The following is a 26,432-nucleotide window of genomic DNA, read 5'->3' as shown; positions in this document are numbered from 1 at the left end:
TTATCAGAAGAAAAGGGCTTAAAAAGTGAGAAATAGTTGGCAGTGTAGAGGGAAAATGGGGCTACAGTGAGATATGTATCAGGACCTGAGCCATCCCAGAGCTAGGGTAGCCCCACTAACCCCAGTCACTGTTAACACACGCATGTTGTGTCAGTGTACCTGCGCATATGTCCACGAAGTCATTTTCTTACCTTTAAGAGTCTGATTTTTCTTTTTAAAAATTTTATTTTATTTTTCTTATTTCACTCCTTAATACCTTACCAATGCACAACCTGTCAATGGCACATACTTTTTTTTCCAAAAATAAGTAAAGTTAAAAAAATGTTCTCTTTTATTATTTTCTTATTTCTGCGATAGCATTGTTTTTACATTGTCAATTGGTAATAAGCAGGAGAGAAAATAGCATGGCTTGCCAAAAAAATCTATGAAACTCTTGGACTAGGATGATTTCTTGCTATGGGCAGGGGCGAAAGAAGAGGGGTGAGCAAGTACCCCATAGATGAACATTATCTAAAAGGTTTGTTTAAATATCAGATACAACTAAGCTTTAAACGTCATTGGACTCAATAAAGTTTCTTTCTTTTTGGCCCGGCAGCTAGAGGTTCATGAAAAAGACCCTATTTGTTTAGACAAACAAAAAAGCATCTAAGAACAGTGCAAATGAATTCGTGTTTATCCCAGGTTTGTTCCCTTAAATAGCTGGGGAAAAATATTTTCTCTTTGCTGTCACCTCTAAGAAATTATCTTTCACAGCTCAGAAACACTCCTTACACCACCAGTTCTAGAGAAAGATTATTTCCACATCCTTAATTTCACCCAGAAATGTAAAAGTAAGTCAAGGCAGTAATGTCATGCATCAAGCAGTTATTCTACACGTAATGAAGAGACTCCAGAAGCTCTGGTTCTATACACGGGGAGTTGGGCAGGAAATGTGAATTGTTTGCAGGTAAAAGTTTCCTTTCTGGGTGCATCATTCAATATGGTTTTCTTAAGCTCCGTTACCTTCTTTGCATTCATAATACCTCTGATCACTTTACAAAAAACTATTCAAACATCAATAATCTCCCACAATCCACTTGTGTGTAAAAGCATCTAAGGATGGAGCCATCCACACAGAGAAAAGATACAGAGGCAGGATTCCATTACCCACATCCCTTCAGCACCCTGCGATCATTTGCAGTATATTAATTTGTACACATTTGTAGGCGTTTCATGGAGATATATCTAGAGGCTAGTCATATGGCTCTATTCTGTCTGCCCTTTTAGATGGTGGATGATCTTTTCAAAGGGAAGAGCAGCAATTTCCCAGCGGCCCTTGTGTAAACTGCTCGGCTACTAGTACAGAGAACGAAATTCCCCCAAATCTCATGAACGGATAGTGTTCCTAGGTTTTCTCTCCCAAACCTGTACAAAGCATTTCCATTCGTATGATTTCTGAGAGGTCCACTTAGCCAAGGCACCGACAAATAAAAGGTGGCTTGGGAAATGATGTTCAGTAAATCTTGATCATTACTTTCTCCAGAGACCTAAACACAGTGGTGAGAAGGACTAGGGAAAGTTTGGTCACTGCTTCTTCTGTCTTACTTCTGCCTCCGTTTCCTTCCCCAGACAGTCCCCTGCTGCGTCCTCAACTCTCTGCGACTTCCTTCTCTCTAAAGGACACCCCAGCCCACCACACGCAGACACACTCACACACACTGCAGCCCAGCACCCAGGAGTACATGTGTTCCAAGATATCCCATCCCCTGGCCAAGTGATCAAAATCCCCTTCCCTGGTAGTAGACTAGGTAGTCATACACTAAATATTCATTTAAAGTGATTCCCCGGACTTCCCTGGAGTTCCAGTGGTTAGGATTCTGAGCTTCCACTGCAGGGGGCACAGGTTCGATCCCTGGTCGGGGAACTAGGATCCTGCATGCCGCACGGCACAGCCAAAAAAATAATAAATTAAAAAATAAATAAATAAATAAAAATAAAAATATACAACGATTTAAAAAATAATAAGTAAAAAAATAAAATGATTCCCACTGAAAGAGTGGCTACAATGTTCCAGAAAGAGCCCCCAGACTTTAATTTGGAAGTCTTCGGTTTGCCCCCTTGTTCTATCACTTACTAATTCGAAAAATTCCTCTGCCTCTTCAGTGATTCCCCTCATTAACTTTGGTGTCACGGCCGTGAAAATATTCACTATTGTGGGTAAGTGGCTAACAGACATGGCCTTTGTGCATGTGTTCTGAAAAGCAACGTTTAAAAAGGAGAGCTTAAAGGGTACAGCTAGATACACGTATGGATAACCGAATCACATCCCTGTACACCTGAAACTAACACAAGATTATAAATCAACTATATTTCAATTAAAAAAAAAAAGTTAAAAAGTTAAAAATAAAATAAAATAAAAAGAGGAGCTTACTAAGTCAAAGAAACTGTAATCTAATTAGTAAAGTTTGAGAGCAGGAATGGCTGAGTTCTGACATCTTCTGGGGACCTCCATCACCACCTGCCAGAATAAGTGTCAGCGACCCGGGCCCTTTTCTAAAGGTTCCAGATATCGGAGTAAGCTTCTTAGCCAATGTTATGAGACGCCGTGCAGAACTGGGAGGAAGTCCAGCAATCAAAATTAAGGACATTTCCAAAAGAACCTGTGACTAGTCCCTGGCACTTTTCAATATGTCATCGCCTTTTCCTGTAATGGACATGAGAACATTTCTTAGTAGACATCTGAGGGTGTAAACACACACACTTACACATCTTGTAGGCCTTTTCTTCTTGAGAAACAGGCTTGCACCCACAGAACTGATTGCAGTTGAAGAACAGACTTGGCCACGCAGCCGGGGTTGAAGTATGGTACACAAAAGCTTTCACTCTGGGAAAAACCAGGATCTCTGACATAAAGCCAAACAGTGGCTTCAAGTCCTGCACGTCCGCTTCCTTTTTTTTTTTTTTTAAGACAGTGCTCAATTTATTCTGACAAACACAATCAGAAAGGCCTCACAATGTTTTTGGTTTTTTTGCTTTCTTTGGTGTTTCGAAGGTCAGCTTTAAATGCCTTCACATTTCTTCGGCTGCCTTCTATTCTTCTTTCAGGAAAACAAACAACAACTTAGAAGAGAAGGATAATTTGCTATGCCTGCCAAAGCTTCTGGAGCTATAAGCTATAAACAGGTGGCAGTCACCAGTGGCATAGTCTAGGGGAACTTGTAATTAAATAGTGGCGCTTTGAGTACCTACCAGAAAGCACTGATGATGGATCAATGCCTTGGGGAGAGTTTTTGTCACAGACAATCAAGTCTCAGTCTAACACGTATATTTGGGGCATTGAGGAATGTTTTATGAGGGATTGCGGCCCTAGGATCAATTTTAATTTCACTGAGTTCCTAAGACACAATTGTCAAGTTTTTTTTTTAATGAAAACCTTTCATTTTTTAAAAAAAAACACCTCCCTCCAGAGGGAGTCCCTATGCTTTCTCCTGATGTGAGAGCTGCCAAATGCAGAGCCAGGTATCCTGAAAAAGTAATTGCTTCTTTAGCCGAGGCTCAAGTGTATAGTTCCTGAAAAATAACCACCTTCAAAAGTTCCAAAGAGAGGAAGACAGGTCTGAATCTCAAATATAAAAAAGTAATGAAATAGACTGAAATAGATAAGACACAACTCTGCGATTCCCAGGAGGGTACACAGAACACTTGAAATGTCTCCTCTGTCTCGAAGTGACATTTCTCAGCCAAACTGCAGGTGTTGGAGACGGGGTCAGAAGGAACACTACAGTCATACGACCAAAATAAAATAACATGAAATTATTTTCAGATTATTCTCAGAATGGAGGCCCTTTTGGAGAGGCAAGAAAAGGCAGCAGTTATCATGGGAATTGCTTAGTGCCAAATCAGAATTAATGGCAAGGAGGCTGACTCAGACTTGAAGAGGCTGACGCCCCAGTAACTGTGTGATTCCTCCCTTCAAGTCTGAATTCACCAAGATCCGGATAAAGTGACTTAAAACAAGAGGTCAACGTGCAGTTCCTTATGGTTCAGCACCCGTCACTCCCTGTCTCTCCCAAAAGAGAGAGAGATTAATGGGACTCAGAGAATTTTTTTTTTTAATTATTTATTTATTATGTTTATTTTTTTTGGGCTGTGTTGGGTCTTCGTTTCTGTGTGAGGACTTTCTCCAGTTGCGGCGAGTGGGGGCCACTCCTCATCGCGGTGCGCGGGCCTCTCACCATCGCGGCCTCTCTCGCTGCGGAGCAGAGGCTCCAGACGCTCAGGCTCAGCAGCTGTGGCTCACGGGCCCAGCCGCTCCGCGGCACGTGGGATCCCCCCAGACCAGGGCTCGAACCCGTGTCCCCCGCATCGGCAGGCAGACTCTCAACCACTGCGCCACCAGGGAAGCCCCAGAGAATTATTAAAATTAAACTTTAGAAACAGAAATCCCTCCAATGCCATATTAAAATAGCTATTAGGTGGGTCCTCTGCAGTAATAGAAGCTGTGTACAGAAATAGCTGCGAGACAATTCCTATCGTGATGAAGTCCTGGACAAATGTCTGCTTTTAAGAACCCCTGAGGGACTTCTCTGGTGGCACAGTGGTTAAGAATCCGCCTGCCAATGCAGGGGGACACAGGTTTGAGCCCTGGTCCGGGAAGATCCCACATGCCGCGGAGCAACTAAGCCCGTGCGCCACAGCTACTGAGCCCGCAAGCCACAACTACGGAGCCCGCGTGCCTAGAGCCCGTGCTCTGCAACAAGAGAAGCCACTGCAATGAGAACCCGCGCACCACAACGACGAGTAGCCCCCGCTCACCGCAACTAGAGAAAGCCCGCGCACAGCAACAAAGACCCAATGCAGCCAAAAATAAATAAATAAAATAAATTTTAAAAAAAGAACTTCCTTTCAAAAAAAAAAAAAAAAAAAAAGACTTGAACAGGTACTTTATAAAAAAAAAAAAAGAACCCCTGAACCACTCATGTGACTGTTGGATGGAAAGGTCCTTGTTTTCCAGACTCACCAGGACACTAGGTACCAATCCCTGGAGGTCAGGGAATGGGGCAGGGTGTGCCAGGATGCTGGAATTTGGGGATGTTGGGAAGACATTCAGGCCACCACCACCAAATCTTCAATCTGTCTTTACTTCACAGTCATTTAATGAGGGATGGAGTCTTCCATTGCACAGCTGATGTGAGGGTTAAAAGGCTCCTCTGCTTAGGAGGAGCTCCACTGAAGTCCCCTCTCCAGTGTAAATAAGTGCTTATCAGACAGGAGAATATTTGTGTTATGAGGAACAATTAAGGATGGAGAGGTAGAGGCCTCGGACCAGCAAGAGGGGCGCTGCGGGAGAGGCCCTGAGAGGGCAGGAAAGGCATTCCAAGAAACAAGGGCGAGCGTTTGGGTCAAACTTCACCCACTTCTCAATTTTGCAGTTTTCAGGCTGTGCCTGGGTGTGAAAGGCCCCAGGAAAAGCTTCTGGTGCTTTGGGGAAAATGGAACATAAACAAGGTCAGCAACAAACATACACGCCGGTCGGATTTCTATTAAACGGCGGAACTCTGAGTCAGTATACAAGGTTGTATCTGGAAGAATAAAAAGATGCTCATGAATAGAAAGCACATTATAAATACGAAGTGCAACAGAAAAGCTTTTGAGTTCAGTCTATTACGTGGTTTTCATCAGTCTGATACGGAAGCATGAAGTCATTACATAGCAATGAATAATTACCCTCCGTCACAGGAAGCTCAGTCTATGCCTGCAGTGACTCTATGCTGGTGATGGCAGGGTGCCCCCTCCTGCACCCAAACCCCCAGGCCTATGACTGCTGCTTCTTAGCTGAGCAAAGCCCAGAGGTAGTAAGGTTGCAAGCCACAGACAGGGTCATGGAGAAATACTGGCCGGCCACTCTTTAAAAGGATCCATGTCTTCAGCCTGACTCTTCTCTTTAACTGTATTTCTCATCCATGACTGCTCAGATATAGATGTGAAAATTGGGGATATGAAAATTCTACTCTGGTAAAGTTTTCTACAGGGTTTTGAATGAGCGTGGAGATAGTTTGGGAGCTGGGGAGGCCCAGTTGGGGCTAATATACCCATGCAGGCTCTGAATCCCCAGCCCTCCATAAGGCCCCCAGGTCCACACTGGGATTCCCACGCCCACACGGGGACCCCATGCCCACAAGGGAATTCCCACGCTCTCACAGGGATCAAGGTCGGGGAGTAACTCTTAAGCTTCAGAACTTCCACCATTCTCAGTCGTAGGGTTTTTCTAACAATCCTCCGCAGAGGTGGAATGGAAAGACAAAACGCTGTTTCTCTGAGGTTCAGCCAAGATAAGGCTGGATTTTCCTAAATAACATTTATACGGAAAATAAAACGAGGGAGGGGAAGAGTGAGACAAGGCAAGAACACACACACACACAGATGATCACGGAAAAATTGTATCTGAGTTCCTGCTTGCCTGGGTCTAATCCTCATAGTTTTGAGGGCAGGTGCTTGTCTCAAACAAGCAAAAGATCTTTATCATAAATAAATATATATGTAATAATACATATGTAACAATGTACAAATATATATAAATGTATTGTTTATTTTTGCATATATTTATAAATATATGTAGTGTATATATTATATAAATATATATGTAATGTTATGTATATGTTTGTGTGCATATATATATATATATATATATATATATATATATATATATATACATATATATATATATATACACACACATTATTATACAAGAGAAAGATGCAGGGAAGGACTCAAGTGAGAAAGGAGTTCTAAAAAAAAGAAAAAATATCAAGCTAACACAAGTCACTCCCCTCCCCTGTCCTCTGTCTTTCCCTCATACCCATTTACATTTACATTTATTTTGCTCAGATGACTTTCAAATCTTGTTAGAGGAACAGGAAAAGTAAAAGTTCAGAAATGTTTACATACTTTAAATGTCTCAATAATGTGCACAGAAATGAATTATTTAAAAAAAAGCGTTGGTGACCTTTAGTCATTTTTTTTTTAATGACTTTGCAAATTTGAGGATCCCTGACAACTAAAGCTGATGTTGCCAAATGGCAGCGAAACTATTTTCTTCTTCTAAGATGTCTTTTTTTTCTCTTTATTTCATTGAAATTCAAACTTTTAAAGATATTTTGGCCTGAAGAATTCGGCATGACATTAAGTTTACCAAATTTAGCAAATGAAAATATAGGATGCTTGGTTAAATTTGAATTTTGGATAAACAACAAATAATTTTTTAGGGTCAGTATGTCCCAAATACTGCATACTCATTGCATACTTATACTAAAAATTATTTGTTGTTTATCTGGAATTCAGATTTATCTGATCATCTTATATTTTATCTGGCAAACCAAGGGGCCATTAAAAAATCATACCTACACCATATAGCCTACTGTTATGGTGGGTGAGCATTAAATAATATAGGGTATTCAAAAATAATTATCCTGGGATATCAAAGACAGAGTAGGAAAAATATTAAACATTTAGTCATCCTCATTAGTATGGCCGAGAGGTAGTACATATATGCAATCAATGTGGCTTCCAGAAGACTAGAGAAAACACATATCAATACTTCAGTGTATTCAGCTTTCCTACTTCCCTCACTTGGCCAAAAAGGGTCATCTTTTTAGGACAAATATTTCCAGCTCACTCCATTCAGTACGAAAATAAAAGACTTTCCTTCTAAACCTGATACACGAGCATGTCCTTCCTTCGGGAGAAAAAGCTGGCAATGCTGTGGCAGTTTTAGCCTCTCTCCTGTAAAAGCTATCTGTGAGAGGAGGGCTATTAATATTCTCTCCGTTTCCTTATCTAAGGAAGGAGGATTAGAGGCGACATCTCTACGCTATCAGATTTAGAGGAAGAGAATTGATGTTAGGAAGGAGTAAAGATCAATTTCCATTCTGGTGGGTCTGAAACTTCACATCCGGGCTGTATTTCATGAAAGTAAGATGACTGACTTAGTTTCCCAAGGAAAGATATTTGAAAGACACCAAAGTTTTCTCTGGATAAAATAAAAGTGTGGATGAGCAAAGTCAAAACTTATCTACTTGTTCCCCTGTTAGAGTCTTGGTGAGTGTGTCGCTGTCTGGGGGGACGTTTTGGAACTTGTTTGGAAATGCCTTTGAGATCACACTCTATCCTGAGCCACCAGGCACAGGTATACATTTCCTGGCAGCTCTAGAATCCCTGTCCATTTCTCTGTGGCTGGTTTCCCAGTCTGTTTAACCAAGCACCTGCCACACGCTACATTAGGACTAGGCACAAGCAGTTCAGAAGCTGCACTCTGCCTTCTGTGTTCATTTAGAAATGAAAAAAAAAGACGCCAGGAATGCTGCCTTATTATGAGTGACGATAGATGGGTGACATTACCTGTTCAAATACCAAGGGAGTCTCTGCCTGTAAAAATCAATTTATAATAACACTTGGAAAACCATATTCTTTTGGAAGTATGTCAGGGCCCTTTATATCCATGAGACAAGCATAATGGGGAATACCCCAGGGGGCACTTACCGACTCACTAAACAAATAGTTCTTTAGTGCATGTCAAGTGCCAGTTAACACTGGGTTACGTGTTAACACTACAGTGATGAAACTAGTTACAAAGTCTCTGCCATCACATAGCTCTCAGCCTAGAGGAAAGAGACATGTGCAAAGGTGATTGCCAACCATTGTGAGGAGTGTTGTGAAGTGAAACCATAGTGCAGGGTCCTATGGGGAGCTGAGGAAGGACGCCCAGCCTGGAAGCATTCTTGTGACAGCTTCCTAGAAGATGCTCATCTAAGGTGAGACCTGAAAATTCAGTAGGTATCTACCCAGTGAAGTGTGTGTGTGTGTGTGTGTGTGTGTGTGTGTGTGTTGGCAAAAAGATAGCAGTAAGGGCAGTGTTCCAGGAATAAAACTGTGCAAAGCCTCACAAGGAATGAAAATTATTTCCGTATGGATGAAGTGTAAACCAAGGTTGAGAGGTTTTAGAGGTGAAGTTGGAGAGAAAAGTAAGAACAAGATCCCAAAATCCTTTCCAACAATATTAAGTTAAAACTTTCTCCTGAGGGCAATACTGAGCTTATGAAGCTTTTTAAAGCAGGGTAATGGCATAATGGGATTTGTATTTTACGAAAACCTCTCTGGTTGCCAAATGGGAAATAGATTAAAGAGAGGGACCATTTTGGAGACTCTTCCAGTAGAGAAATGATGAACTAAAGGACATAGATGGAACTTAAAAAAAAAAAACAAAAAAACAAAACTTGAAGAGAAAGAATTTGTCCAGATAGAATAAAACAGAAACAATTCTTTCAAAGTAAGCAAGAAACCTAGTGCCCAGGTCTTGGTTTCTAATATCATTCTCAAAAAAAAAGGTGGGTGAAACCAGGATGCCTTCCAGAAATGGCTAATTCTAGGACTGAGGAAGGAAATTTACAAGATGAATTTCAAGTAACTTGTGCCAGAAAGTAAGGCAGTGCAAACAAAACAAAGCAAAACAAACAACAAAACCCCCAGAATAATGGGAGTATATCAAAGAGACACAGGAGCTAACTACAAGAAATCCCCGTGGTAAAACCTAGAACAATTCAAGCAACAAAATTAATAGAGTAGAATTGGATTATCACCAAAAGTGTAAAATAAATATATCCAAGAGTTCATACTGATATAAATAAATGATTGAATAAACAAGGAGGAGATAAAAATCTCCCATGCAGAAGAGTACCAAATAATATCTATATAGCTAATTAATCCTTAAGGTGGTAGAGGAGAACTCCCCACTCCTTAAGTGTGGGCTATGCACAGTGACTTCTTTCCAAAGACAACATGATCATGAGCCAGGTGTCAAGGTTAACATCAACATTATAGGTCATACTGATCGTATGTACACATGATAGGACGTGTTGTGAGAGTGGTACTTTAACACTGTGGTCTTCGTCTCAAAAAACCATACCCGAGTCAGATCATGAGGACAGTACCAATTAAGGGGCATTCTCCCAAGTATCTGATCAGTACCCTCAAAACTGTCAAGATCATCAAAAACAAGGAAAGTCTGGGAAACTGTCACAGCTAAGAGGAGCCTAAGGAGACATGATTAATAATTATAATGTAGTATGGAGCTCTGGAACAGAAAAAGGACACTAAGTGAAAATTAAAGAAATCTGATTAACTATGGACTTCTGTTAATATTAATTTATCTATATTATCTCATTAACTGTGACAAATGTAGCACAGAAAGGTAAGACGTTAATAACAGGAAAAACTAGGTGTGGTATATATGAAAACTCTCTGTACTATCTTCACTGTTTTTCGGTAAATCTAAAACTATCCTGAAATTTTAAAGTTTATTTAAAATATATAAAATAACCAGTGGTGATAGGAATGAAAACCATGAATTACTGAGATAAGAAATAACCTAATTTTATTCAGCAAAAGTACTTGAAGGGACACCTAAGGTTGTAGGGAAAGCCAGGATATAATATATATGTACTTAAGGAAGTTAAGTTAGTTTGATAGATTAGCAAGAAGAATGTATACAGTCAAATAGAACACTTAGAAAATCTAGGTTCATTGCAGAAGGACCTTTATTTGGGAAAATAACTGTACAAATGGAGAAAAAAATCAATAGAAGAGAAACTTATGTCCACTCATATTCTTGATTGGGGAAAATAATTCTCTTTAGCCTAATGGGTGGGGTATGGGGAGCCTTAAGATAAAGGTTCTAGAGGAAATGCCCAAGTGAGATGTGATTGGAAAACTTCAAATATGGCAGTAAGGTTTCCAGCACTGGGTAGATGTTCACACAAGGGAGGTGAGCTAAGCAAAGTTGAGTGACAACTCATGAGGGGCACAGTTTCCATAGAAAACAAAATACATTAAAATCAAAATTACCTTTGAACACCCTTAAATCATAAAGTATAGTATATACCATTGTATGTATACAGCCATATGGAGTAATATGGGTATAGTAATGTAACAATAACACAACAGGATAATTTTACAGAGAAAATACACATCTCTTACCAACAGAATCCTAATCTTCTGTTAGTTATTCTCACCATGATAGATAATAAGCATCTCCTCTGTAATAAGTTCACACAAAGAGGTATCTCCATTGTACGTTTAGTTGGGTATTGAATTTTATTCATCCTGAAAATCTCCTCCTTTTAATTGAGTGTTTAATCATTTTATATTTAATGTAACTATTAAGATGGTCAAATTTGAGGCTTCCATTTTCACTACTTATGTTCATCCTATTTATTTTTTGTTTTTCTTCTCCTTTCATGTTTCCTTTGACTTCAATGAATTATTTTAGAAATCCATTTGAATTTATCCACTATCTTTTTTGGTGGTTTCTCTAAGGATTTTCATAAACATACTTTAACTTTTTATTCTATTTAGAATTAATATCATATCCCTTCCAAAAAAAGTGTAAGAACCTTACATTTCCATTCTTTATGTTATACTTTTCAGTTTTATTTAACCTACATATGGTATAGAGACAAAGAAGGACATTTTATAATGATAACACAGTCTACCAAAAAAATATAACAATTATTTGTATGCCTAACAATAGAGCCTCAAAAGTACATGAGACAAAAAAAAAAAAAGTACATGAGGCAAAAATTGACAGAATTGAAGGAGAACTGGACAATTCAACTATAATAATTGGAGACTTCAATATCCTGCTTTAAATATGGATAGAACAACTAGGCAAAAGATCAACAAGAACAAAAAAAATCAAACACTGAACAACACTGTAAATCAGTTAATAAGTGAGCTCTATAAAGTTTTAAGATAACAATTAATATTTTAAAAGTATATTTCTAAATACTTGAAATAAATAATCCAAAAAAGAAATTAAGAAACAATGCCACTTAAAATTGCATGAAAAAAATTAGGAACCAAGATGGCGGAGGAGAAGGACATGCTCTCACTCCCTCTTGCGAGACACCAGAATCACAACTAGCTGCTGGACAATCATCAACAGGAAGACACTGGAACTCACCAAAAAAGATACCCCACATCCAAAGACAAAGGAGAAGCCACAATGAGATGGTAGGAGGGGCACAATCACAGTAAAATCAAATCCCATAACTGCTGGGTGGGTGACTCACAGACTGGAGAGCACTTAGACCACAGAAGTCCACCCACTGGAGTGAAGGTTCTGAGCCCCACGTCAGGTTCCCAACCTGGGGTTCCGGCAACAGGAGGAATTCCTAGAGAATCACACTTTGAAGGCTAGTGGGATTTCACTGTAGGACTTCAACAGGACTGGGGGAAACAGAGACTCCACTCTTGGAGGGCACACACAAAGTAGTGTGCACATCGGGACCCAGGGGAAGGAGCAGTGACCCCAGGGGAGACTGAACCAGACCTACCTGCTGGTGTTGGAGGGTCTCCTGCACAGGCGGGTGGTGGCTGTGGCTCACAGTGGGGACAAGGACACTGGCAGCAAAAGTTCTGGGAAGTACTCCTTGGCGTGAGCCCTCCCAGAGTCCACTATTAGCCCCACCAAAGAGCCCAGGTAGGCTCCAGTGTTGGGTTGCCTCAGGCCAAACAACCAACAGGGAGGGAGCTCAGCCCCACCCATCAGCAGTCAAGCAGATTAAAGTTTTACTGAGCTCTGCCCACCAGAGCAACAGTCAGTTCTAGCCACCACCAGTCCCTCCCATCAGGAAACTTGCACAAGCCTCTTGGACAGCCTCATCCACCAGAGGGCAGACAGCAGAAGCAAGAAGAACTACGATCCTGCAGCCTGTGGAACAAAAACCACATTCACAGAAAGATAGACAAGATGAAAAGGCAGAGGGCTATGTACCAGATGAAGGAACAAGAGAAAACCCCAGAAAAACAACTAAATGAAGTAGAGATAGGCAACCTTCCAGAAAAAGAATTCAGAATAATGATAGTGAAGATGATCCAGGACCTCAGAAAAAGAATGGAGGCAAAGATCGAGAAGATGCAAGAAATGTTTATCAAAGGCCTAGAAAAATTAAAGAACAAACAAACAGAGATGAACAATACAATAACTGAAATGAAAACTACACTAGAAGGAATCAATAGCAGAATAACTGAGGCAGAAGAACAGATAAGTGACCTGGAAGACAGAATGGTGGAATTCACTGCTGCGGAACAGACTAAAGAAAAAAGAATGAAAAGAAATGAAGACAGGGGCTTCCCTGGTGGCGCAGTGGTTGAGAATCTGCCTGCTAATGAAGGGGACACGGGTTCGGGCCCTGGTCTGGGAAGATCCCACATGCCACGGAGCAGCTGGGCCCGTGAGCCACAACTACTGAGCCTGCGCGTCTGGAGCCTGTGCCCCGCAACGGGAGGGGCCGCGATAGTGAAAGGCCCGCACACCGCGATGAAGAGCGGTCCCCGCACCGCGATGAAGAGTGGCCCCCGCTTGCCGCAACTGGAGAAAGCCCTCGCACGAACCGAAGACCCAACACAGCCAAAAAAATAAATAAATAAATAAATAAATAAATAAATAAATAAAGTAGCTATAAAAAAAAATTTTAAAAAAATAAAAAATTAAAAAAATAAAAAAAAAAAAGAAATGAAGACAGACTAAGAGACCTCTGGGACAACATTAAAGGCAACAACATTCGCATTATAGGGGTCCCAGAAGGAGAAGAGAGAGAGAAAGGACCAGAGAAAATATTTGAAGAGATTATAGTCGACAACTTCCCTAACATGGGAAAGGAAATAGCCACCCAAATCCAGGAAGCACAGCGAGTCCCATACAGGATAAATCCAAGGAGAAACAGGCCGAGACACACAGTAATCAAATTGGCAAAAATTAAAGACAAAGAAAAATTATTGAAAGCAGCAAGGGAAAAACGACAAATAACATACAAGGGAACTCCCATAAGGTTAACAGCTGATTTCTCAGCAGAAACTCTACAAGCCAGAAAGAGTGGCATGATAAACTTAAAGTGATGAAAGGGAAGAAGGTACAACCAAGATTACTCCACCCGGCAAGGATCTCATTCAGATTCGATGGAGAAATCAAAAGCTTTACAGACAAGCAAAAGCTAAGAGAATTCAGCACCACAAAACCAGCTCTACAACAAATGCTAAAGGAACTTCTCTAAGTGGGAAACACAAGAGAAGAAAAGGACCTACAAAAACAAACCTGAAACAATTCAGAAAATGGCCATAGGAACATACATATCGATAATTACCTTAAACGTGAATGGATTAAATGCTCCAACCAAAAGACACAGGCTTGCTGAATGGATAAAAAAAAAAGACCCATCTATATGCTGTCTACAAGGGACCCACTTCAGATCTAGGGACACATACAGACTGAAAGTGAGGGGATGGAAAAAGATATTCCATGCAAATGGAAATCAAAAGAAAGCTGGAGTAGCAATACTCATATCAGATAAAATAGACTTTAAAATAAAGAATGTTACAAGAGACAAGGAAGGACACTACATAATGATCAAGGGATCAATCCAAGAAGAAGATATAACAATTATAAATATATATGCACCCAACATAGGAAAACCTCAATGCACAAGGCAACTGCTAACACTATAAAAGAGGAAATCGACAGTAACACAACAATAGTGGGGGACTTTAACACCTCACTTACACCAATGGACAGATCATCCAAAATGAAAATAAATAAGGAGACAGAAGCTTTAAATGACACAATAGACCAGATAGATTTAATCGATATTTATAGGACATTCCATCCAAAAACAGCAGATTACACTTTCTTCTCAAGTAAGCACGGGACATTCTCCAAGACAGATCACATCTTGGGTCACAAATCAAGCCACAGTAAATTTAAGAAAACTGAAATCATGTCAAGCATCTTTTCTGACCACAACGCTATGACATTAGAAATGAATTACAGGGAAAAAAACGTAAAAAACACAAATACATGGAGGCTAAACAATACGATACTAAATAACCAAGAGATCACTGAAGAAATCAAAGAGGAAATCAAAAAATACGTAGAGACAAATGACAATGAAAACACGACGATCCAAAACCTATGCGATGTAGCAAAAGCAGTTCTAAGAGGGAAGTTTATAGCTCTACAAGCCTACCTCAAGAAACAAGAAAAATATCAAATAAACAATCTAACCTTACACCTAAAGGAACTAGAGAAAGAAGAACAAACAAAACCCAAAGTTAGCGGAAGGAGAGAAATCATAAAGATCAGAGCAGAAATAAATGACATAGAAGCAAAGAAAACAATAGCAAAGATCAATAAAACTAAAAGCTGGTTCTTTGAGAAGATAAACTAAATTGATAAACCATTAGCCAGGCTCATCAAGAAAAAGAGGGAGAGGACTCAAATCAATAAAATTAGAAATGAAAAAGGAGAAGTTACAACAGACACTGCAGAAATACAAAGCATCCTAAGAGACTACTACAAGCAACTCTATGCCAATAAAATGGACAACCTGGAAGAAATGGACAAATTCTTAGAAAGGTATAACCTTCCAAGACTGAACCAGGAAGAAATAGAAAATATGAACAGACCAATTACAAGTAATGAAATTGAAACTGTGATTAAAAATCTTCCAACAAGCAAAAGTCCAGGACCAGATGGCTTCACAGGTGAATTCTATCAAACATTTAGAGAAGAGCTAACACCCATCCTTCTCTAACTCTTCCAAAAAATTGCGGAGGAAGGAACACCCCCAAACTGATTCTATGAGGCCACCATCACCCTGATACCAAAACGAGACAAAGATACTACAAAAAAAGAAAATGACAGACCAATATCACTGATAAATATAGATGCAAAAATCCTCAACAAAATACTAGCAAACAGAATCCAACAACACATTAAAAGGGTCATACACTATGAACAAGTGGGATTTATCCCAGGGATGCAAGGATTCTTCAATATACATATATCAATCAATATGATAAACCATATTAACAAATTGAAGAATAAAAACCATATGATCATCTCAATAGATGCAGAAAAAGTTTTTGACGAAATTCAACACCCATTTATGATAAAAACTCGCCAGAAAGTGGGCATAGAGGGAACCTACTTCAACATAATAATGGCCATATATGACAAATCCACAGCAAACACCATTCTCAATGGTGAAAAACTGAAAGCATTTCCTCTAAGATAAGGAACGAGACAAGGATGTCCACTCTCACCACTATCATTCAACATAGTCTTGGAAGTCCTAGCCACGGCAATCAGAGAACAAAAAGAAATAAAAGGAATGCAAATTGGAAAAGAAAAAGTAAAACTGTTGCTGTTTGCAGATGACATGATACCATACATAGAGAATCCTAAAGATGCTACCAGAAAACTACTAGAGCTAATCAATGAATTTGGTAAAGTTTCAGGATACAAAATTAATGCACAGAAATCTCTTGCATTCCTATACACTAATGATGAAAAATCTGAAAGAGAACTAAGGAAACACTCCCATTTACCATTGCAACAAAAAGAATAAAATACCTAGGAATAAACCTACCTAGGGAGACAAAAGACCTGTATGCAGAAAACTATAAGACACTGATGAAAGAAATTAAAGATGATATCAACATATGGAGAGATATACCATGTTCTTGCATTGGAAGAATCAATTTTGTGAAAATGACTATACTACTCAAAGCAATCTACAGATTCAATGCAATCCCTATCAAATTACCACTGGCATTTTTACGGAACTGGAACAAAAAATCTTAAAATTTGTATGGAGACACAAAAGACCCCAAATAGCCAAAGCAGTCTTGACGGAAAAAAATGGAGCTGGAGGAATCAGACTCCCTGACTTCAGACTATACTACAAAGCCACAGTAATCAAGACAATATGGTACTGGCACAAAAACAGAAACACAGATCAATGGAACAAGATAGAAAGCCCAGAGATAAACCCACACACCTACGGTCAACTAATGTATGACAAAGGAGGCAAGGGTATACAATGGAGAAAAGACAGCCTCTTCAATAAGTGGTGCTGGGAAAACTGGACAGCTACATGTAAAAGAATGAAATTAGAACATTCCCTAATACCATACACAAAAATAAACTCAAAATGGATTAGAGACCTAAATGTAAGATCGGACACTATAAAACTCTTATAGGAAAACATAGGAAGAACACTCTTTGACATAAATCACAGCAAGATCTTTTTTGATCCACCTCCTAGGGTAATGGAAATAAAAACAAAAATAAACAAATGGGGCCTAATGAAATTTCAAAGCTTTTGCAGAACAAAGGAAACCATAAACAAGACGAAAAGACAACCCTCAGAATAGGAGAAAATATTTGCAAACGAATCAATGGACAAAGGATTAATCTCCAAAATATATAAACAGCTCATGCAGCTCAATATTAAAAAAGCAAACAACCCAATCCAAAAATGGGCAGAAGACCTAAATATATATTTCTCCAAAGAAAACATACAGATGGCCAAGAAGCACATGAAAAGCTGCTCAACATCACTAATTATTAGAGAAATGCAAATCAAAACTACAATGAGGTATCACCTCACACCAGTTAGAATGGGCATCATCAGAAAATCTACAAACAACAAATGCTGGAGAGGGTGTGGAGAAAAGGGAACCCTCTTGCACTGTTGGTGGGAAGGTAAACTGATACAGCCACTATGGAGAACAGTATGGAGGTTCCTTAAAAAACTAAAAATAGAATTACCATAAGATCCAGCAATCCCACTACTGGGCATATAACCAGAGAAAACCACAATTCAAAAAGACACATGCACCCCAATGTTCATTGCAGCACTATTTACAATAGCCAGGTCATGGAAGCAACCTAAATGTCCATCAACAGATGAATGGATAAAGAAGAAGTGGTACATATATATATACAATGGAATATTACTCAGCCATAAAAAGGAATGAAATTGGGTCATTTGTAGAGACGTGGATGGATCTAGAGACTGTCATACAGAGTGAAGTAAGTCAGAATGAGAAAAACAAATATCATATATTAACGCATATATTGGAACCTAGAAAAATGGTACAGATGAACCGGTTTGCAGGGCAGAAATTGAGACACAGACGTAGAGAACAAACGTATGGACACCAAGGGGGGAAAGCGGTGGGGGTGGGGGTGGTGGTGTGTTGAATTGGGAGATTGGGACTGACATGTATACACTGATGTGTATAAAATTGATGACTAATAAGGACCCGCTGTATAAAAAAATAAATAAAATAAAATTCAAAAATTAAAAAAAAATTGCATGAAAAAGAATATTAGGAATAAGTTTAACAAAATGGGTGCAAGACTTGTACACTGAATACTACAAAATATTATTGAAGGAAATTTTTTAAAGACCTAACTAAATACAACAGATCTTGTATCCATGGATTGGAAGACTTAATATTGTTAAAATGGCAATATTCTCCAAATTGAGCAACAGATTCAATACAAGCCCTATCACATCTTAGCTCTCTTTTTTAGAGAAATTGACAAAGTGACCCTGAATTTCATATGGAAATGGAAGGGACCCAAAATAGACAAGATAGTCTTGAAAAAGAATAAATTTGGAGCACTGACACTTCTTGATTTCAAAATGCTACAGTAATCAAGATTGTTTGGTACTGGACTACAGATAGACATACAGATCAATGGAATAGGACTTGTAGTCCAGAAATTAATGCATACATTTGTAGTCAATTGATTTTCAGAAAGGATGCCAAGACAACTCAGTAAGGGAATAGTCTTTTCAGCAAATGTCACTGGGACAACTGGATATGTATGTGCAACAGAATGAAGCTAAAAACCTACCTCAAGCCTATAAAAAAAAATTAATCCAAAAGGGATAAAAGACCTAAATGGAAGAGCTAAAACTATAAAACTTTTAGACGAAAATATTGGGGTAAATTTGTGACAACTGGATTAGGCAATGATTCTTTACATAAGATACCCCAAATACATATATATGTACACACACACACATATACATATATATGTACATACACATATAAATTAAACAATCAAAATTAAAAACATTTGTGTTTCAAAAGATACTATTAAGAAACTAATAAGATAACTGACAGATGGGAGAAAAAAACTGCAAATCATATATGTTAAGAGTCTACTATCCAGACTAAATAAAGAACTCTTACAATCCAAAACTAAAAAGACAACTCAATTAAAAACTTGGTAAAAGATATACACAGGTATTTCCCCAGGAATATATACAAATGTCCAATAAACACATGAAAAAATGCTCAATGTCATTAGCCATTAGGAAAAAGTAAATCAAAAACCACAGTGGAATACCACTTCACAGCCACTGGAATAGTTTAAATCAAGCAGATAGATATTAATAAGTGTTGACCAGGATGCGGAGAAACTGGAACCCTCATTCATTGTTGGTAGGAATGGAAAATGGCACAGCCAATTTTGAAAACAGGTCTTTAGTTCCTTAAAAAGTTAAATGTAGAGTTACCGTATACCCCAGCAATACCACTCCTAAGGTATATACCCAAGGGAACTGAAAACATATGTTTATACAGAAACTTTTATGTGAATGTTCAAAGTGGTATTATTCATAATAGTCAAAATGTGCAAACAGCCCAAATATCCATCAGTTGCTGACTGGATAAACAGAGGTGATCTATACAATGGAACATGATTCAGCAATAAAAAGAATGATGTACTGATACATGCTGCAGTATAGATGGACCTTAAAAACAGTATGCTAAGTAAAAAAGCCAGACACAAAAGACACATATTGTATGATTCTTTTTATACAAAATGTTCAGAATAGGCAAGTTCACAGAGACAGAATGTACATTAGTGGTTGCCAGCAGCTGGGGCAAGGAGAGAATGGGGAATAACTGCTGATGGTACGGGGCTTTATGGGGTGAAGAAACATTCTAAAATTGTGTTCACGGCAGCACAACTTCACCAACACACTAAAAGTCACTGAACTGTATACTTTAAAATGGTGACTCTCATGACGTGTAAATTATGTCTCAATTTTTTAAAAAGAGGAATTAAAAAGAATCATATGTAATTTTTAAAACTTAAGGGAAAAGTAAGCCTGTTATGCTAATCTACATATTTAATATGCCTGGTGATTTTCATTCCGTCTTGAGGATCCGATTTTCCATCTGGTATTTCTGTACAGCCTGAAGAACTTCTGTAGCACTTCTTGCAGTGCAGGTCTGCTGGCAACAAACTCTAGTTTTTTGTTTATTTGAAAATGTCTTTGTTACATCTTTACTCTTGAAGAATATTTTCACTGGTTGACAGGTTTATTTGTTTGTTGTTGTTTTCTTTCCAGGACTTTGAGGAGCTCCCCTGACTTCTGGATTCAATTTCTTTGTTTTAATGAGAAATCAGCTATAATTCATATTGTTGTTGCTCTCTGTGTGATGTGTACATTTTCTTTGGCTGCTTTTAAGATTTTCTCTGTATCTTTTGTTTTCAGCAGTTTGACTATGATGATCCTGATGACTCAAGGTATGGTTTTCTTCACATTTATCCTACCTATGTACATTTGTTTCTGTCACCTATGTTAGACTTTTTCACATTATCCCATGCACTACTGTGGCATTTTAATTTTTTTAATATATTTTCTCTGTGTTCTTTAGATTAGGTCATTTCTACTGATATAAATTCAAGTTTGCTGACTCTTTGGTCAAATCCAATTGGTCTTATAGACACATCCAGTAAATTTTTTTTTTCACTCATTCTCCAAATATTTATTGAGCACCTAATATAAACCAGACAATGTGCTTGAAATACACTGCTAACAAGACAGAGAAGCTCCTTAACCCAAGGAACTCACAGTGTAGCATAAAGGCAAATATTAATCAAATAATCCCACAAATAAATCATCATAGACCACGATAAGTGCTGTTTTTCGTAAAAAGTCATGACAAGCTGTGAAAGGATATCACCTGGGGGCTTGATGTTCTCAGACAGTAGTAGGTGAGGTTTCTCCACGAAGAGACATTTACGTTCTGAAGGATGAACAGGAGTCGCCTAGGACGGGGGTAGGGGTAGGGGAAGGATGGCGTGGAAGTGTCCAAGCAGAGGAACAGCGTGTGCAAAGACCGCAGAGCGGGACAGGGTACAGAGCACCTGAGGGCCTGAACTAGACCGGAGTGGCTGACAGCAGTGAGCAAACAGGAGAGTGGCCCGAGATGAGAAGGGCGCAGGGTAAGGACCTTGGCCTTTATCCCAAGAGAAATGGGGGCCATCGAGGTTTTTAAGCAGGGGACTGACATGATAAGATGTGCACTTCGTGATCACTCAGTCGCTCTGTGGAGGACGAACTGGAGTGGGCCAGAGGGGGAGTGCAGAGGCCAACATGGGAGATAAATAATGAGAGGGTGTGAGCAACCCCATGTCAGGTGGGAGGCAAACTGGTAGAGATTAAGGACATGGGCTCGGAGTCAAGCTGCTCAGTTTGTGTCCTTGCTTTGTCTCTCTATGATCTTGAGCAAATTACCTGAGCTCATCTCTAAAACAGGGATAGTATCTGTCTACCTCCTAGACTGTGTGAGGATTCAATGCCTAATACACCTCGAGAATTTAGAATGGTATCTGGCACACAGGAACCTGCTGTGGCCCAAGGCCACACAGCTACTACCTAGAAACAGATAAATATTGGACTGCTCTGATTAAAGTTGGGGGTGGGTGGGCTGGACCCTGAGCCCCGTCCTCTTGCCCACCCCCCTTACCACCGCCTTGTCCCAGGTCCCACCCACGCAGCCCTAAATTCCCGGGACTTCAGTGATGCCCTCTCTGCGAAATAAGGTTGGCCGCACAGTGGCCTGTTGGAAACCTGTCTCCTGGGCACTGTGTGAAAAATGGGGTGACAGCAGCTGACCCGTTTTAAGAGTTCCGGCACGCAGGGCCACCCTCAACTTGATAACATAGCTAGACTAGAACCTCAGAAGGCTTTTGCTTCCCATACTTCATCTGCCAAAAATAAAAAAAATTCTAAACACTCTTCTGCTTGCTGACGTCTATATAAACTGTTCTATTTTTTTAAATAACAACGAAGGGGGAAAAGGCCACAAAACAGACAAACACAGCCTCGAAGGAACTCGAAGGAAATGTAGATCTCAGAAGGGTACGGCTGACAGAAATGCCTTTGAAGGAACTCCTCAGAAGTTTACGGTGGCCCTCACCACCTGCCTGCTTTATTATTCACTCTGTCTCCCCCTGACCCGGGAGAACTCTGGTTCTGATCCGGTTTCAACCAGAGACTTAGACAACTCTGGGTTCTAACCTCCTAGAGATTTGCTTGGGGACAAGGAAGTCCATGGATCAACCACAGGCCCCAATCCAGGAATGGCCCCCTGAGACCTCAGGCCGGTGGCTGGTCAGGGTCACTGGGGGGTGAAGACAGGGTCTATGAACCCACAACCCAGCCAGCTGTTCCAGAATTAGGTCACAACGAGAGATACTTGGACTCCCTGTGTGCCAAACACCTGTTCTGAGCCATTCCCAACATTCCTGACCAGACGCAGAACCTCCTGGTGATTCTGGTTTACACAGATGGGACTACGGGATCGTAAGGGCAACAAGGCCTCACATATCTGAAGACCAGCATAGCTGATAAACCCGAAACTACCCCGGGACGAATGAGAGCTCTCACCAGCCCAAAGAAAGCATCCGAAGGTCAGAAAAGCCGGGAAGACTTGGGCAGGGGAGGCCCCCTCCTGACAAGGTGGGCTGCTGGACGGCACAGATATACAGAGACGGAACGAGAAACTGACAGGGGCGCTAAGATCGTACAGGCAATACTTGTTCACCGAGAGCGGGTATAAGAGAAGGAAAACTGGCAATCGTCCAGTTGTCCCCAGCAGCCCCGGGGAAGGCGCGTAACTGCTGATCCGGAGAGGGCAGAGCTTGTGGAGCTGTTCTTCGGGGCAGTCCTGCCTTCTCTGCCTCACCTCGGTGAGTCAGGGCCAAGTTTACGACTGCAGTCGCTCAGTCTCCTGGCGGATGTTCGGCCCCCCTGCGCCGCACTCAGCTAGGAACGCCTGAATCCTTTTCACCAAACCCTTCCTTTTTCATTCTACTGTCTTTGCAATTTTCGGGCAGAATCAGTGTGTCAATCTCTTCCAAGATATTCGTAAACTGCTCGCCTATGGAGTTTGCAGGGAGCTTCAGCTTGCAAATCCTTGGCCAGAAAACCCTGCTGAATTCCAGTAAGCTCTTTCCTTAACTCCTCCAGTCGGTCAGCTGTCTTCTCCACAGACTTCTGCAAGTCTTTCAACTTCTTTAGTTCAACTTCTTCCTCGGGACTGTTCTTTTTCCCAGTTAACATGACCCGGGCACCGTTTGGTATTCCAAGCGCTGACAATGGCGTCTCCATTTCCTTCAGAGATTTCCCCTTCAGTATGAGTTTCTGAAAAGGCAGCGGGACCCCTGTGGCCTCTGCAACAACGTGGGCCAGGTCTTAGACCATTGGTTCACTACAGTCCTCTTGCGGGGTAACTTACAGATCGTGCTGCGCATTGCTGTGGGTGCCGGTCAGGCGGAGCTCGGCCACCGCCTTTTCCTCCCTCCGGGCCGTGCTTTCTTCTTTACCCGCGGGCTGCGAGCGCAGGCGGCGGCGTGCCTGGTGGATGCCGCACGCCCTCTGGTCCCCCTCCGGACGGCTGATCGCTGGGAGGGAGACGGACCGCGCTCGGCTGGGGGCACCGACTGGCGCAGCTCTGGGCCCGGCCGAGGGGCGCGCGCAGCTGCGCTCCGCCAGACCCGCCTCCAGTAAATTTTTTTATTTTGAATATTTTGTTTTTCGGATCTAAATTTTCCACTTGATTCTTTTTCTGTTCCTGTTGCTGAGTAGATTTTCTATTTCCTATCTCATTATGACTGTATTTCCCTCTACATCCTCAAGCATGTCCATTAGCTGCATCAGCTCAGTGTTAGTCTGCACTGATTGCTTTTTCTCTTAAAAAATGGGTCATATTTTCCTATTTCTTCATAGGCATGTGTATTAACTTGATATCTTATCTGGACATTGTGAAATGATACACTGTGTAAACTCTGGATTCTCTTATATTCCTCCAAAGAGTACTGATTTTTAAAGAAGGCAGTGAACTTAGCTGAACTCAAACGCTCCCCAGTTGTGTGTGTGTTGCAGCAGAGGGTGGGGAGTAGCAGTTGAAATGGGTGCTCAGGCCTTTTAGCCTTTCCTAGGATGTTTGGAGTTGGCCTCTTGGAGGTGTTGCTTAGGTGTCAGGAACAAGTTTAGGCAGAGTATAAACACAGAATTTGAAGCTTCCTCTCTATGGCTTTTCTCTCTTGAATTTTTCCTCCACTTTCTAGTGCCCTTGTCCCCAAGAGCTCTTTGCTCTGGTTTTTCAGGCCATTAAGACTGTGGGCTTTTATCTGAGCTTTAGCCAATCAGCTTGATGCTGACCGAGGTCAGCCCTGAGGGAAAAAGCCACGAAAACTGGGAAACTCACTCAATGTTGTTTGTTTCTTCCAAGTATTCAATTCCCTCAAGTTCTCACCTGTTTTTGAATGTTTGTTCTTCATTGCCTTCAGTTACATGAGTTTTATATACTGTCCAGAGTTTATAGTCTTTATCAGTGGGAGGGTTGATCTGACAAGAGTTATCCCACTATTAATGGAATTGGACCCCCATGATTGGGTGCAACAATCGTGAATTCCATTCAAATAGTAACCACACTGGGAGAAACTGAGAGACAATTAGAAACAATATATATGATCAGTAATCACGTATGTATGTGTGGGGACGTGTGTGTGCATGTGTGTTGTAGAGGCCAATGACCACTGACTCCACTGAAGAACTTTTATGCCTAAGGGCTGAAAATTGGAAACTTACAGATGTGCACTTGAAATTGAGGGAAGGCTACAGAACAGAGATGAGATGAGGGGATGAGTAAGGAGATGAAGTTGGCATTGACCTTTAGGGGTTGACAGAAAATCTCAGGTCTTAGGGGAATAAGTCAGGGTGCCTCCAGAGTTCTAACTGTGTCGGTTTGCTTAGAGCTTCAAGTAGAGATATAGTTTGTTCAGACTCAAGCCAAAGAGTAAGAAAAAGCTATTTGCTAAGACTACATACCTGAATCAAGTCTTTACATTGTGGCCCAAGTGCAGAAGCCCATGGGTGGTCAAAAAGAATAGAGAGGGAGCAAAATAAAGCTCTTCCTTATGGGTCCAAAGTAGGGTTAGTTCATCATAAAAACTGGTCTTAGACAATCTGTACCAGATCCTATTCCAGAGGTTCAGCTGTCCACACCCCAAGCACATGGACTTACAATAAAGTGTTCCTCTGTGGTTCAGACCGATGGGATGGAAACTAGATGGAAGGTGATACTAAGGAGACATTGTGGATGACCAGCCCAACACCTTCATTGTATAAGAGAGGAAACTGAGGCCCAGAGAGGTGAAGCGACCCATCAAGATCTCCCAGCTACTTAACAGAGACAGGACTCAACTCCACGGTTTCTGTCTCTGAGTCCTATACCAAACCTTAATGAGTAACCAGGACTTTGTGAAACCACAGCTCCCGCCAAAAAAAAAGGGTTCGTAGTGAGCGATAGATGCCCCCCTTTCACACGTAACGGCATAAAAACTCAAGACTCTTATTTACAAAACAGCAGTGCTTGATAACTCATTTCAAATCAGTTAACAGTTAGCCAGCTGGTATCAGTGAAAAGCCACTCCACTGGTCCATGAGCTATTTTAGTAAATGTAACATTGGCATACTTTGCAAAAGTAGACTCCAAACTCAAGTTATGGCATATTTTTGTTCATTACCCAGGTCTAAGAACCCACTTAGCTAACGGAGGCATCGTACATACCTTCCAAATAAAAGATCTGTTTTGGTAAATAACGTTTCTACTGCCAGCACACCACCAGCCTCCATATTTCTAAGGAAATCTTTCATTTTATTATCGTATATGTTTAAATGAAAATGTTTTCTCCAAGATTTTAAGGAAAATTTTCCCATTTCATACAGTAAGGACATGTAAATCCTTTGGGAATTTTAAATACATTTTACAAATAATGTTAAAATGCTTGTTTTTCCTATTAAGCGTGGAAATTTCCTGAACTCAAGGACCGTGTCTTGTTCATTATTGCATCCCAACATCCAGCATGATAACATATAACACAAACATAATAATCACCTAATAAGGATTCGTTGAACAACCAGTGGATGAATAAATGAAGAGATCTTTCTTTCAAGTGATTCCATTAGAGCAAAGCATCTATAGGATTGACTGTCTCCATTTGCGTGTAGCAGTTTCCACCCTGGGCATATAGCCATACAAAGGTTCCAGACACAGTTTACCAGGATGCCTAATGCTTCTTCCCTTACATCAACCTCAACTATAAAATCCCCATTTTCTTGAGGAACTGTTCACGTGAGATGATAATTGCCAGTAGCAGAAGCTGTTTGAAAAATAGATCGAACGTGTAGAACGCACTATGCTTTTGTGGGTGTGTTTTCCTTCCTGTATCTCTATGC

The 26,432-nt window shown here is 40.5% G+C and overlaps 1 protein-coding gene and 1 pseudogene across 1 annotated transcript in view; both read right to left on the bottom strand.

Annotated features, from left to right (window-relative positions):
* Positions 1-24,472, bottom strand: part of LOC137756092 (BAG family molecular chaperone regulator 1-like) — a 49,173-nt pseudogene extending 24,701 nt beyond the window's left edge.
* The window catches only part of ZMAT4 (zinc finger matrin-type 4), a 262,765-nt gene that overhangs the window by 82,251 nt on the left and 154,082 nt on the right, over positions 1-26,432 (bottom strand). The window lies entirely within an intron of this gene.

Source organism: Eschrichtius robustus, chromosome 21 (genome assembly GCF_028021215.1).
Source record: "Eschrichtius robustus isolate mEscRob2 chromosome 21, mEscRob2.pri, whole genome shotgun sequence".
NCBI lineage: Eukaryota > Metazoa > Chordata > Mammalia > Artiodactyla > Eschrichtiidae > Eschrichtius > Eschrichtius robustus.
The sequence above is the reverse complement of the archived record's forward strand: the minus strand, read 5'-3'. Positions and strand labels throughout refer to the sequence as shown.